The sequence below is a fragment of the Arctopsyche grandis genome, chromosome 7, assembly GCF_051622035.1.
Source record: "Arctopsyche grandis isolate Sample6627 chromosome 7, ASM5162203v2, whole genome shotgun sequence".
Classification (NCBI taxonomy): domain Eukaryota; kingdom Metazoa; phylum Arthropoda; class Insecta; order Trichoptera; family Hydropsychidae; genus Arctopsyche; species Arctopsyche grandis.
The window spans coordinates 15,284,019-15,297,103 of NC_135361.1; the positions used below are offsets into that span (position 1 = coordinate 15,284,019).

A 13,085-nucleotide genomic window follows, 5' to 3' on the forward strand; every position below is an offset into this window, starting at 1 on the left:
TTTATATGCACCAGAAAATTATTTTAGAATACGCAAACGTCTTCTGTTTACGCCAATTATGGCGAAAACTAACATTCTTTTAAATACTCCTATGTATGTATATGCACAGCCATAGGGATTTTTAACCATTTAGCTGATCAGACGGACATTGACATATTTAGTGTTACTTTTGGTCGGGTTATAGGATTCATTCAGAATAATGTGTTTCCTAAATTTTTACTATCTTTTCTAATTTTCTTTTTGCTTTATCTATGTACGTAGTAACATTAGATGAAGTTTTGATGATATATAAAGATAGTGATTTTAATAAAAAAAAAAAAAAAAAATCACTAAATTTAATGAACCGGAAGTGGGATTTTTTCCACTTACAAAGGTCAAAAATGTTGTGCCTACTATTCTGCCCACACCCATGAACGTATCAAGCTGAAAATTTATATTTGTATTCTTTATGTACTAACTTAGAGCTGATAGGGTTTTGGTCAGAATTCGTAAACCGGAAGTAGTATTTTTTTTTAAACAATATTTCATTATTTTATTTTGACCTTATAAATTATTTTAATCTTTTTGATATTTGTTGTGTATAATACTGATAGTGATTTTAAGTAATTAAAAATAATAAATACCGACAACCGGAAGTAGAACTTTTGTCTTGTGCAAGTTTCCATACATTTGCGCTCAATTTGTATCGAAAATGCTGTCTTAGCTATTAGTATTTCATAATGCTGCCGGTATGTGTGAATGTGTCTGTACGGTTCAATATATAATTTTGTTTTGTGACTTTCTTATATTCTTTAAATACATAGATGAAGTCATGGGTTGGTCACACCCGAATTTTTTTCTTTTATTTTCAATTTTATATTTTAAGATTTCATGATATGTTTTTACTTAAATGGGTTTTAACCTGTATAAAGAAATAAATAAATATCGATTGAGTGTTGGTTGCATACGTCAATCACATAGATGGAGACAGTTTACAGTTCAAATTTGTATTAGTTTCACTTTATGGTGGCCAATAATGTAATCCACGATATAAGAGGACTAATTTACTTATATTAGGTATGGTTTCTCCAGTGTTGTACGCTTATAGCTCCAGTGGCGCAATCGGTTAGCGCACGGTACTTATAAGTCAGCACATGTGAGCCATGCCGGGGTTGTGAGTTCGAGCCTCACCTGGAGCAATGATTTTTTAAATTTAGGAAAAATCAATGTAGATAAAGGACAAGTTTCATCGTCAACTTATGTTTGGAACTAGTTATAAAACCATATGTATACACATGTACATATAAATAAGTATGGTCACGGAAGTTGAACCTTGGTTTCGGTTTTTATTAGTTTTTTAAGTTAAATTTATCTTTTATATTTTCTTTTGTTTGTTAAATTTTCGTCTATTTTCATTTTATTTATTGATTTATTTTGATTTCGGTTCTATTTTTAATGTTTTTTTTGTTCATTATCTTATTTGATATTTGCATTTCTCAAATACTGTGTGTATTATCAAAACACTTGGGTCCATCGGCTTTGCAGCCTTTCCAAAGTATTTTTTAATAAATAAAATATTTAAATAGCCGGCAGTGTGGCTCGGTGGTTGCGTTTATGTTTAGGACCGAGAGGTTACCGGTTTCGATCCCGTGCTAATCTTTAATGCTGCTGGTCAGACTTATTTGTGACTCCAAGGTCTTGGAGTCCAGATATTTGTGGAGTCCAAATATCTGGAGTCCAAATATCTGGACTCCAAGTCCACGACTTGGAGTCCAGATATTTGTGACACCAAGTCGATCGCTTCCTATCAGAGTTTGCCAATTTATCTGATTTCATTGTTGAAAAGGTTCATCTACTCGCTATGTCACAAATATCTGAATTTGATTACATATGTACAATATATTAAAATTTATGTACAAGTCTAAATACATATATGTATCTATGGATTAATTCATTATGTAATTAATTGTTAATTTCGTGTTCTTCAGCCTCTCGATATACAGCGATTTATGTAATAAATATGCTGCAATGTTTATAATTGATTGTCTAGGATGGCGCATTGGGGTTTGCCTGTTAGGCATTCCTGGTATATATGTATTTATGTAAAAGTAAAATAAAATACCATAAACGTCTTTTTAATATCTGTATTTTTCTATGCATTCCACATATGTATAATATGTATATTCCACATATAATGTTATGTTTATATTATATCACTTTATGTTTAATTATGCATGCTATTTAGTCATATTTTAGTTTTTATTATTTTCTTTCTCATTTGTTTGTCTATGTGTACTATATATATTATGTATTTTGTAAAAATCCATAATTGGGCTCAGATGTTATTTTGTTATATAATTTTTTTTTTATGAATTTTTACATCTGAGGCCTGTTGAGTTTTCAATAGATAAATAATTATATATAAGAAAATTTCAATTTTGTCAACGTAATGTCTTTTTGCTAATCAGCTGCTAATTGTAATTTTCTCACATTCATTGGAAAAATCACTATGGTGGTTTTGCTAAACTTAAAACATTATTTTAATTCGTATTTTAAGGTTCATATTGTAAGAAACTGTACATTTTATGAAGCTCATTAAATTCGACAAATTTCTTGTTAAATTAATTCAATATTTATTGGTTTAAAAGCCATTCATTGTTTCGAATATATTTATGTATGTAACCATCCATTCGATAATTATTGTTTATATATATAATATCATTTAAATGATTTTATTAATAACTATTTACTCCTCTACATTTAATATGAGATTTGTTATAGTTTGTATTATATTTATTAATTATTTTTTCAAAATATCACCCTACTGTAAAAAATTCCGAATTCGTCATTGTATGTGTGTATGAAAACTAGAATTTTAGATTAATAAGCTTTAATGATTTTTATTAATTAGAATTTTTTAAGTGAACCGAAATCTTCAAGTGTGAAAAATTTGTAAATCAACACAAAAATTGGATAATTTATAAAACCAAAAATACGAAACTAAAAAGTGTGTTCAGATGTAGGTAATGTAAATTAAGAATATCGTTTTTTTTTAATTTCGCCACATAATGTAATAATTAAATAATTATTAATTTATAAATGAAATAATTTAGATCAAACTTGATTATATTTGTGTTTGGATGCCTTTTTTATCTTCTGAGGTTAAGGACTGTCGCGCCTGTCTGAATAGCACAAGATTGAATGCTGTCTGGACCATCTCTTCAAACGAAATTTGTGAAATTCCTCAACGGAAAAGAGCTTTTATCTACCTAATATATTTTTACAAGCATTATATATCTTTGCTTTCGCTTTTTCTATTAGATATGGTAGCTTATATTTCTAAATTCAATTATATAAATAAGTACAAAGCCTCTTGTTATTTTAATATTAGTTTTAGAATCAATTACGGGTACATAGTACATACATACATACATACGTATTGTTAATCCTATTCTGGGACTGACGTCTGGTCTATTTGTTTCGTTTGGCATCGAATATCGTAAAGGATTTTTTCTTTTAATCAATTGCTTGTTTTCTATACATTCAAATATATGTTTGTATGTATGGAGTAAATTCAATTTATTTAATTATATAATATAATAATCCCATACAGTTAAGTTGAAACGGGACGACCGTATAATTTATAGCAGATTGCTTGAATTATACAATTGAATGCCAAAGCGTATTGTAAGTTTTTGCGTCAGTGTCTTTCAAATGAATTTAAACAGCATATCTACATATGTATGTACATATATATTTGCGAATATGTACCATGATGACATTCGTATGTGCGACAGGATGCGACAAATTTAGTCTGATTGGTCCGACTTCTGACATTTGAATATGACTGATGATTCCGAGTGCGATAGTCGCGTGCTGTGTTCATGCAATATAATTTTACACCGTATTGTGATCAAAAGTTTTCCATGGTTTAAAGTAGACCGCTTTTGCAATCAGCGAATGCGGAACACTCGTTCATGCCAAAACAAGGCGAATATTAAAATAATATTTGATTATATCCACACGGTGGGATTGTGAACGAACGCAAAACTTGTATTCTAGGTTTAATAAAGCAGCGGTAATTTAATACTGGCCATTTCATATGGAAATGTTTTTCCGAGTGCACTTAACCGGATAACGGCCATGGTCCAGTTAACTGTGAAAACTACAATAAAAAAAAAATACCGACAAAAACCTAAAACAACTGTAAACCCGAAGTATTAAATGGTTCGTGTAATTAGTCAGATAAAAGCTAACAAGCAATCAGATGAAATTAAATAAACTTCAACCGTTTCGGACGAATGAAGCGTTAATTTGATCGGAATGCAATTTCGATAGTGCGTTTCATTTAACGTTTTAATTGAATGATTTTCTATCGTAAATAATGGACAGGTATTATTTTTTGTTTTTTTAACACAATTCAAAAAACTTCACAACTGATTTCACATATTCATTCGACGGAAAGGTAATGGAAAATACAATTTTTATGAGTTGCAATTAAGGATTCCATTAATGGTACTATCGAAACCGGTTCTACCGGTATTACGAAATAGAATTTTGGTAGTAGCAAAACATACTAATTTTGATTTTATGTTAATTGAATTGCTTTTCATTTAGAAGAAAACGTTGTTTCAGCTGGTTTGTAATCATATAATGAGTCAACACTTAACATTTTTTTGACTTGCTAATCAAAGAAGGCGCTAAGTGTATCATAAATATAAATCAAAGATAAAGTATGCTAAAAATATATCTGAGACTATTTTTGAATACATGGTTAATAATGACAAATCTATCTTTTTCACTTAACAATTATTTGAACACATACATATGTATATAATACTAGTTGTTATACCCGGCTTCGCTCGGTGTTTGTAATATAAACAGCTTAACATGGCCAATCTGATTTTTTAAATTTATAGATTTTTATTAAATTTATTTAAATCGAAAAAATATAATATAAGATTGAATTTTCGTCATAGAAACTTTGTTTTGCTTACGAAGTTCCCAACCAAAGATACTTACATACATATACATACTTACATATTTACATACAAAGTCTCTTTCGAAATTATATATTAAATATTTAAAAGTTAAAATCATCCCTTTAATACAAAAATTCTTCAAAGCAAAGATTATGCAAAAATATTCGCTGACGGGCAATTCGCGCGGTTGAGTAGGGACTCGACAAATAATTTTTTTATTATTTTAGTAATTAATTGGATTTTTTTGAGTAATTCCTTAAAATAATCAATGATTTACCTCAAATTATATAATTAATTAATTAATTTTATTGGTAATAAATCTAATTTTATTTCACTAAATCAACCTATTTGTCTGGTAGCCTGCGCTCATCATTATTTTCATAATTGATGTAATGCTGAGTTGAATTTTGAGTTTCTCTTCCATTTAGGCCTCGCATAATATATTTGCCTGGTAGCCTGCGCTCATCATTATATTCTTACTATGTATTCTGTTTATTTGATATTTATTTTTTATTGTGTGATTTAATTTTTTTTTTTTTATCCTTATCTATTTTTTCTTGTTTTGTTATGTAGGCCAGTGTGGCGAATTAAATTTTTCTTGTAATGACACAATAGTCCAAAAAATAAATAAATACTGGAAGATTCCGATACTACCAGTAGATATTTATTTTTCGGTAGTACCGGTAGAGAAAATGTCCGAATTTTTGCAACCCCTATAGCAATTGCTATAGGGGCAAGGACGATTGATCGTCGCCATCTATTTCGTGCAAAGAAATTTTTTTCATTCATACAAATAAGTATGTATGTATGTAGGTATATTAGACATACATATATTGTTTATGAATATGTATATCTAAGCTTAAATTTACATTGAGACTTGGTCCACTTTTGACTATGGCAAATTTGAAAAATAATAAATACATGACACGTAGTGTGAGATAGAAAGCGGACGTCCCGTTTTCAGCAGCCGGCGAGGTTTTTCCGTCATTTTCAAGTGATATCGCCTAAAGTATATATGGAAAATGTATAACCATAGGGTGCTCGGTACAGGTGATTCTTTTTAAAACTTGGGGCGGTTGTAGATGGGACAAGCAGATACGGTTGAATAATTGCAATTGCATCGCACGCTGAATAACCAAGCAGGATTGAAGTCGGTCGATTTATCTTATCAATTCGTACATACCGCCACGATCCACCCTAGAATAAACACAACGAAACATACGATTCGAAATGTCGTGTTTTTATATAAGTAAACTCACATAGAAATATATGTATAGGTTTGTATTTCCTTCAGTTTTTTTTTTGAGTGGAATTAATTCAGATTTTACACTCGAAATCAATTTGCGGTTCGGTTGAGTGTTTTAATGGAAAAGTGTGCGGATTTTAATCATTGGCAACACGTACGAAATGGAAATCGAAATGTTAACTTTGTAACGAAATGTTACGAAGTTTATCGCTGTTTTTAAAACCCACGACATTTTATTCTTTTTTTATGCGTGTGTTTGTAAAATAATTACATAATATGTATATAATTTGAGGTGACGATTTACGCTATAAGATATATGTATGAGTATAATATAACGCACAACGCATAGTATAATAGGTTTTTGAGCCTTTTTTTCGTATTATGCTGTACATTAACATTAGAATAATAAAATACTATGATTACTAATAAAATTAATTTAAAATTGTAAAATAGAAAATGATCAGTAGCTATTAAAATATACATATATAAGATGTATTGTGAACATAATTTCGTAATAATAAAAAGCATTTTAAAAAAAAAACAACGCATTGTTTATAAATATTATGAAATTTATTAATAATTAATAATTATTATATTTAAACTGTCAGGTTATAAAACAAAATATGTACACGAATTTATTCAGACGCTTGAAATATTTTACACTTATGATACGAAATGTCAATATAGAGTTTTATGTATGATATTTGCATTGTAATAACTATTAAATATTTATTATTTTAAACAAAAATTTAGACATTTTTATTGAATATTTGAATTATAGTTGCAATTGTTTTCAATAGATGTCTCTACATTCCCGTCATCGTATACGTGCAAGTTTTCCAATAAATAGTTTTCCAACATTATAAACGTTCATATAATATGGCTGGTCGAACTTGAGAAGACCGCAGGCGAAATTTATAGTTCATGAAGATAGAATGTGTTACGACCATCAGAGAGATAGTAGACTAAATCAAAATTAAACTACAATAGATAATCTGCGGAATATAATAATCGTAGAAACCGGTTTGATACCTCACATATGTACATTTATAATATGTATTATGTATGAAACGAATCAGAGGAGGAAAGCTTATCGATTCGAAAATTGGATCACTTAATGAATAATGATTTCCTGGCATTATGCGACAATTTTCATAATATAACCGCGCACGAAAGTGGACTATCCAATTAAAATAACAACGAAGAAGTTCGTCGGGGAAACGGAAACGAGATACATATATGTACATATGTACAAATATATGTATGTATATGGGGTGTTTCAATAAGACGTGTAGAGTTTTTTTCGAATAAAATTAAAAATCAAGCTTTTTTATGCAGAGGAATACGTATGTTTAGAACAGCCCATCATTCAAATGGCTTTTCTTACAGACCTTCATACTTTTCCCAGAGTTTTTGATCACTTATTAGCAAAGATACGACTGTTTTTCAGCAAAAGCATTTTCGATGTTGAATTAATTATAAAGTTTTTAGTTGTTATTTTTATTTTTAAGCATCCATGTCTCGACTTCATACAATTCAATAGGGATCAATAGACATCGCACCAGACGGATTTTCGTTTTTCTCATTATAAAAGATGTTGATATAGAACTTTTAAATTAAATAGAACATAAAAAACATGATAATATCATGGCATTGGTTTTATTGGAAGATAATGTTATGCCATTAGTGCTTAAATGTTATATCTGGTTCACATAAAGCACAATCTGAAAGTCTAATTTTCGACCACTTTTTCAAGCTGAGGCCGTATATCGTCAATAACGCGGCGAAGACTTTAATGTCATCTGTCGTCTCTGGTTTATTGGCGGAGAATATTAACTATACATATCACTACAGAAAATAATCCAAAGGTGTTAATTTAAATGATCTTGGAGGGCAATTCACGACCATAAAATGGATGTAGCATACGGTAAGTTTAACGAATTGAACCACGATTTGCGAAATAAATTTAAATAAATTGCAAGCGTTAATCTGTCGTAAGTCTATTTATGGTGAAATGAGAAGTTAAACTGAGTAAAAATCAGCTTTCAACTATGAAATTGGCTGTTGTTGGAAAAAAGTGTTTAAAAAAAAAACTAGTTTAAAAACAAACCTATAAAAAATATAGGCTTTAGAATAATTATTCCATATCTTTGTCCGAATAATGTTTAATAACTTTGTATGTGACATAACGTCAAATGATTTGATCTTGACAGCCAATTAGTGTCGCCATTTCTTGAAATTAAACGCCCAGGGATTTTGGAGCACCAAAAAGTACCAGATTGTTTCACCACTTGTATGTAATTTGGCACCGTCTTGTTGGAAGTGGAGATTTGTCTATAAATATATTCTCCAAACTAGGCCACAATAAGTTGGTTGTCATTGATTTAAAATTTTCGCGATGAAATTCGATGTAGTTTTTCAACGATGTTACTATGTAGCCTTCCATGATAAATTCTATTGTCGAATGAAACGTTTTGCAATTCAAATCCTACACCTTTTGTTGAAACACCCCTTACATATATGTATACCTACATACATATGTAGGTAGCCCAAATGCATCGGTATGCACTCGACCTCGATTCGAAATCTCGAACTTGCAACCGAGCTAATATGGAGAAATTCTGATTATACGATGGGGAGTGAGGGGTGGAGGGTGGGGGTAGGAGGAGGTAATTTTACGATCACCGGAAATAGTAAAAGTCCGCGATATTAACGGCAGTTGGCGTCTTTCATACGCGCTCCAATCCAATTATCCGATGGCTATGCCTTATCTGGTTCGTCCCTAGCAATAAACATTAGGCTGGCCTGCTTCCAGCTGCATCGCTGTTCCTCCTCTTGCTACCACCCTTACCCACCTTCGACCCACCCTGTTAAATGTCCCTCTGCAGTCCCGTGCTAGCTGCGACGCATAAATCTGAATGCACCGGTGGCTCGACGGCACGTTTCTTACCCGCCCCCCTTGTACATATAGGGGACCTTAGTAACTCATCTATCGAGATGTATGAAACTGATTCGAGTTGCGAACGTGTTAAATTGGACAAGCAAAATGAAAGATGTATATTTTGCAGTATTATTTTGTCAAGTATACGATAAGTGGTATGAGAATCGCTTCAAATTTTGTGCCTGAAAAAAATGCAATGTACACAATTTTTTGGAGTATTAAATATGAATACGGTAAAAACACGTCCTGTATGTCGTCCATAACATATTTGGCAGTCCTAGGTTGAGTGCATCAAGTCGCTGATAGCAATCTTCGATATCTAGTGAAATCCGAAGATTTCCTAGATCACTAATAGCCTCGTATTCATGGTCTCCAGTGAAGAAGAGAACTTGCCATAATCACTTCATGATAGGAACTCTTTCGACTCTTCCGCTGGATATTCCCAAACCGGGACGAACCCACCCAAATATACCCACCTATGTATATAGTGTCCCTCTCCATCTTATTTGAGAGCTTTGGTTTAACTAAATCGTCCAGATCTCCGATAGCCTACATACCATCATATCAGCAGCAAAAGTGGACCCGAGCGCTATATTAACGCACCACGTTGGGCTTCTAAGGAGAACAACCGCTATAATATAAATATGTATGTTTGCTTTGTGATGCATCATTATGAGATTTTGAATAACTGATCACTTATCTCGTTTTATTTACCAAAAATATGGGATTTAGTTGTATAGCCTAGAAGTATGCATGTATGAATCTTGGCGCCTTCTCCGTCAGCTCTGAATCGCCTCCTGGAAGTTTGCTCGCGTTATGCTGCTGAACATAATATGCGGTATAATACGGGTAAATCCATGGTATCGATACGGTCGAGGTCCTCATTTCATCCCCAACATTATTTCAGATGGACGTAATCTTGAAACCGTTAAGGAAGTCAAGTCCCTGGGACACCTGCTGACGGAGGATCTCTCTGATGACCGTGACATCGAAAGACAAAGAAGAGCTACATATTTGTATAAGGGCTAATATGCTGGCAAGACGGTTTTACCACTGCAGTGTGGAGGTTAAGAGACAATTATTTATGTCCTTTTGTACTAGCCTTTATACTGCAGAATTATGGACCAGATACAAGAGGGCGACGACGAGGAAGATAAAGGTACAATATAACAACTGCTACCGTGCTCTCTTCAGGCTACCTAGGGGCTGCAGCACGTCGCAAATGTTTGTGGAAGGGCATGTGCCTCACTTTGAGGCCATTCTCAGGATGAGAACGGCCTCTCTATGTCTTCGTATATTTTTATCTTATAATTGTCTTCTTGCTGCTGCATCTTCTCATTTGCATTCTTCACCATATGTATGTTCGATGGATGGAGCTACTCCACCGACCGCCTTAAATGGACTTTAAAATTGATTGATTGTTCTTATTATTATTATTTATTATTATTATCATTTATTATTATTATTTTTCAATGATGTTATTATCTATATATTATTTATATGGGCGTTGGGGATTGCACTATTCTCTTTATCGCCTGGAATAAAAGTTATTATTATTACATGACAAGATGACAACTCAATCAGCAGCGTGGACTATTAGCATATTATGCTATTGAGCAGAGTGGTTTTCAAATCCCACTATGGGCTGCTGGTCAGACCTCGGTTTGTGACTCCGAGGTCGAGAGTTTCCTATCAGAGTTTGCCAATCTTTCTGATTTTAATTGAAAAAGTTCCCGTATTATTGGCATCTCCTTACTTATCTCTCTTGGAAATCTTAAGTTACTCATCGTCTTGAGGTTCGCCGATTTGTATAATATAAAAACGCTGAAAAAATGTCTCCATAGATGATTTTTGTATGAATTTCACAATGTATAAATGCTCGCGTTGACCGTATTGTATAAATGCTTGCAATGCTACTTTGCAATGTTTGACCATAGATGTCGTATACAATGTAAAAATATATAATTATAATTACGTATTTGTATCAAATTTAGTGTTTATAAATCTGTAATAGTACACTCGTCACTTTGGAGCGATCTGTAAAGACGAGTGTACATGTTCGATTGCATACATAAAATAAAATAAAAATAAAATGACGTACGAGTTTGCTGTGGCTTTTCATCTAATAAACAATGTTATAAACTGTCCAGCGAGACTTATTTTACACTACCACCCTTGCCACGGATAGCTAGAGATGAATAGTCCAAACTTTTTATTTCGTTTTAAAATAAAAATAAAATATTTCTTGTGCAAAAAATAGATTGACACGTTCATTGCGTAAATAATGCGTATGTTTTTGAGAATCTTTTCTTCAACAGTTTTTTTTACATGAATAAGAATTTTATTCGAATTACTCACATAAATAATCAATGTCGTACTAAGACTAATGCAATTGATAGTATATTCTTCCCCCTTTCTTCTTTATTATCATATTCAGATTTTTCACTTACTTAAAAATATTTTTCTAGATCTACATAGAATTTTTCTCCGTCACGATTTAAAATCTGTTACTACATAATATTAAGAAAACCAGTTAAATTGAAGGAAAAGGTACTTTTTCAATCCATAATTTGCATTTAATATGGTAGCTTAAAACTTTGGCGGTTATCAAAAACGACTGGAAAATTCGTAAATCAAATAACAGAGAGTACTCAAACAAAGTTTTATATTGTGATTCACAATCTAATCACATCCGGATAACAAAGCAAAAATATTGTCATTAAAAAGCTCCATCATTGAATTTGACAGTTATTTTCATCGTTTGAAAATCAAAAGAAAGTGTTGCGAAATTAATTTTTATCCGTGGCAAATTTGTCGTACATATTGATTGATTGCAAATCGTTTTGATTTCTATATATATATTTTCCGAGTCACCTCCCCTCGTCCCCCCATTATCCGTCATCATTTTGTCTGCGTTTGTTTTCCCCATAGGTGGTGCACACACGCTCTCGATTCTATCTGCCAAAAATTAATCCATCATTGTCAAAGTGTCAGATCATTCGGCCATGTATCAGTAAATCACGTTCATTTTTCACATTCAACAATAATAACACCGTTGAAAAATTAGACTTTCTTCAGACCGACACACAATAACACTTGCCAAAACGAAAAAAATAAAGAAAATTGACGCCTACCGAAATGTACACATTATTGGAAACCTATCTATTATATTCTAGTTGAAATATCGAGTCGATGAATTTCAGAATCGGTTGAATATTGTATTGGGTGCGAAGTCAGGGATGGTCGTTTAAAATTCGATTTGACGCCATTACGGCCACGAGACCGGAAGCTGCAGCCCCGGAGCCGGAAGTGTGACGTTGCATCTCGAGACAACGCAGACGTCACATGCGCCGTGCAACGGAGGTGCATTTTCGCCTAAGTGCATCCGACGACGAGCGCATGAAAAACGCACTAGCGGAATGCGCCACCGCCTCAGAAATGAGAAATTCACACCCGTACTTGCACTCCTCTTGCGCTATTAATTTTTTTCGCCAGCTTCGCATGCACTTTATTCAAATTGCGTTATGCATCCGACTCTTATACACGGATGACGTGGAAGTATTCGAGTTCATATTATATTATTCGCGTTTTACATCAGAAAAATACACATGCGAGTGTATGACTTTACATATTGTTATGTACCTTCCTTATCAATGACAGAAGTGCCGGACTTTGCTCAACCTAGTGTTACATACCTCACTTATCAATTTAGTTGACTAACCAGTAGGAATAAGACACACCATTATTTTTTGATTTGTGATACACCTAATTTAACAAGTAACCCATTGATGTGTGACACACGTAAATTAATAAGTAGAACCATTGATTTGTGGCACACCCAATTTACTGACTAACCGCTGATGGAATTCAAGTCAGTCATCACCACCGACTCCGAGAGATGACAGTCGTTAGTTATCATCATCGACTCTGAGAGTGA

The 13,085-nt window shown here is 32.5% G+C and overlaps 1 non-coding gene across 1 annotated transcript; it reads left to right on the forward strand.

Moving 5' to 3' along the window:
- The first annotated feature begins 1,086 nt into the window (after positions 1-1,086).
- Positions 1,087-1,178, forward strand: TRNAI-UAU (transfer RNA isoleucine (anticodon UAU)). The gene is given in 2 exon segments: positions 1,087-1,124; positions 1,143-1,178. It is a non-coding gene; the product is annotated as a tRNA-Ile (tRNA).
- The last annotated feature ends 11,907 nt before the right edge of the window (positions 1,179-13,085 follow it).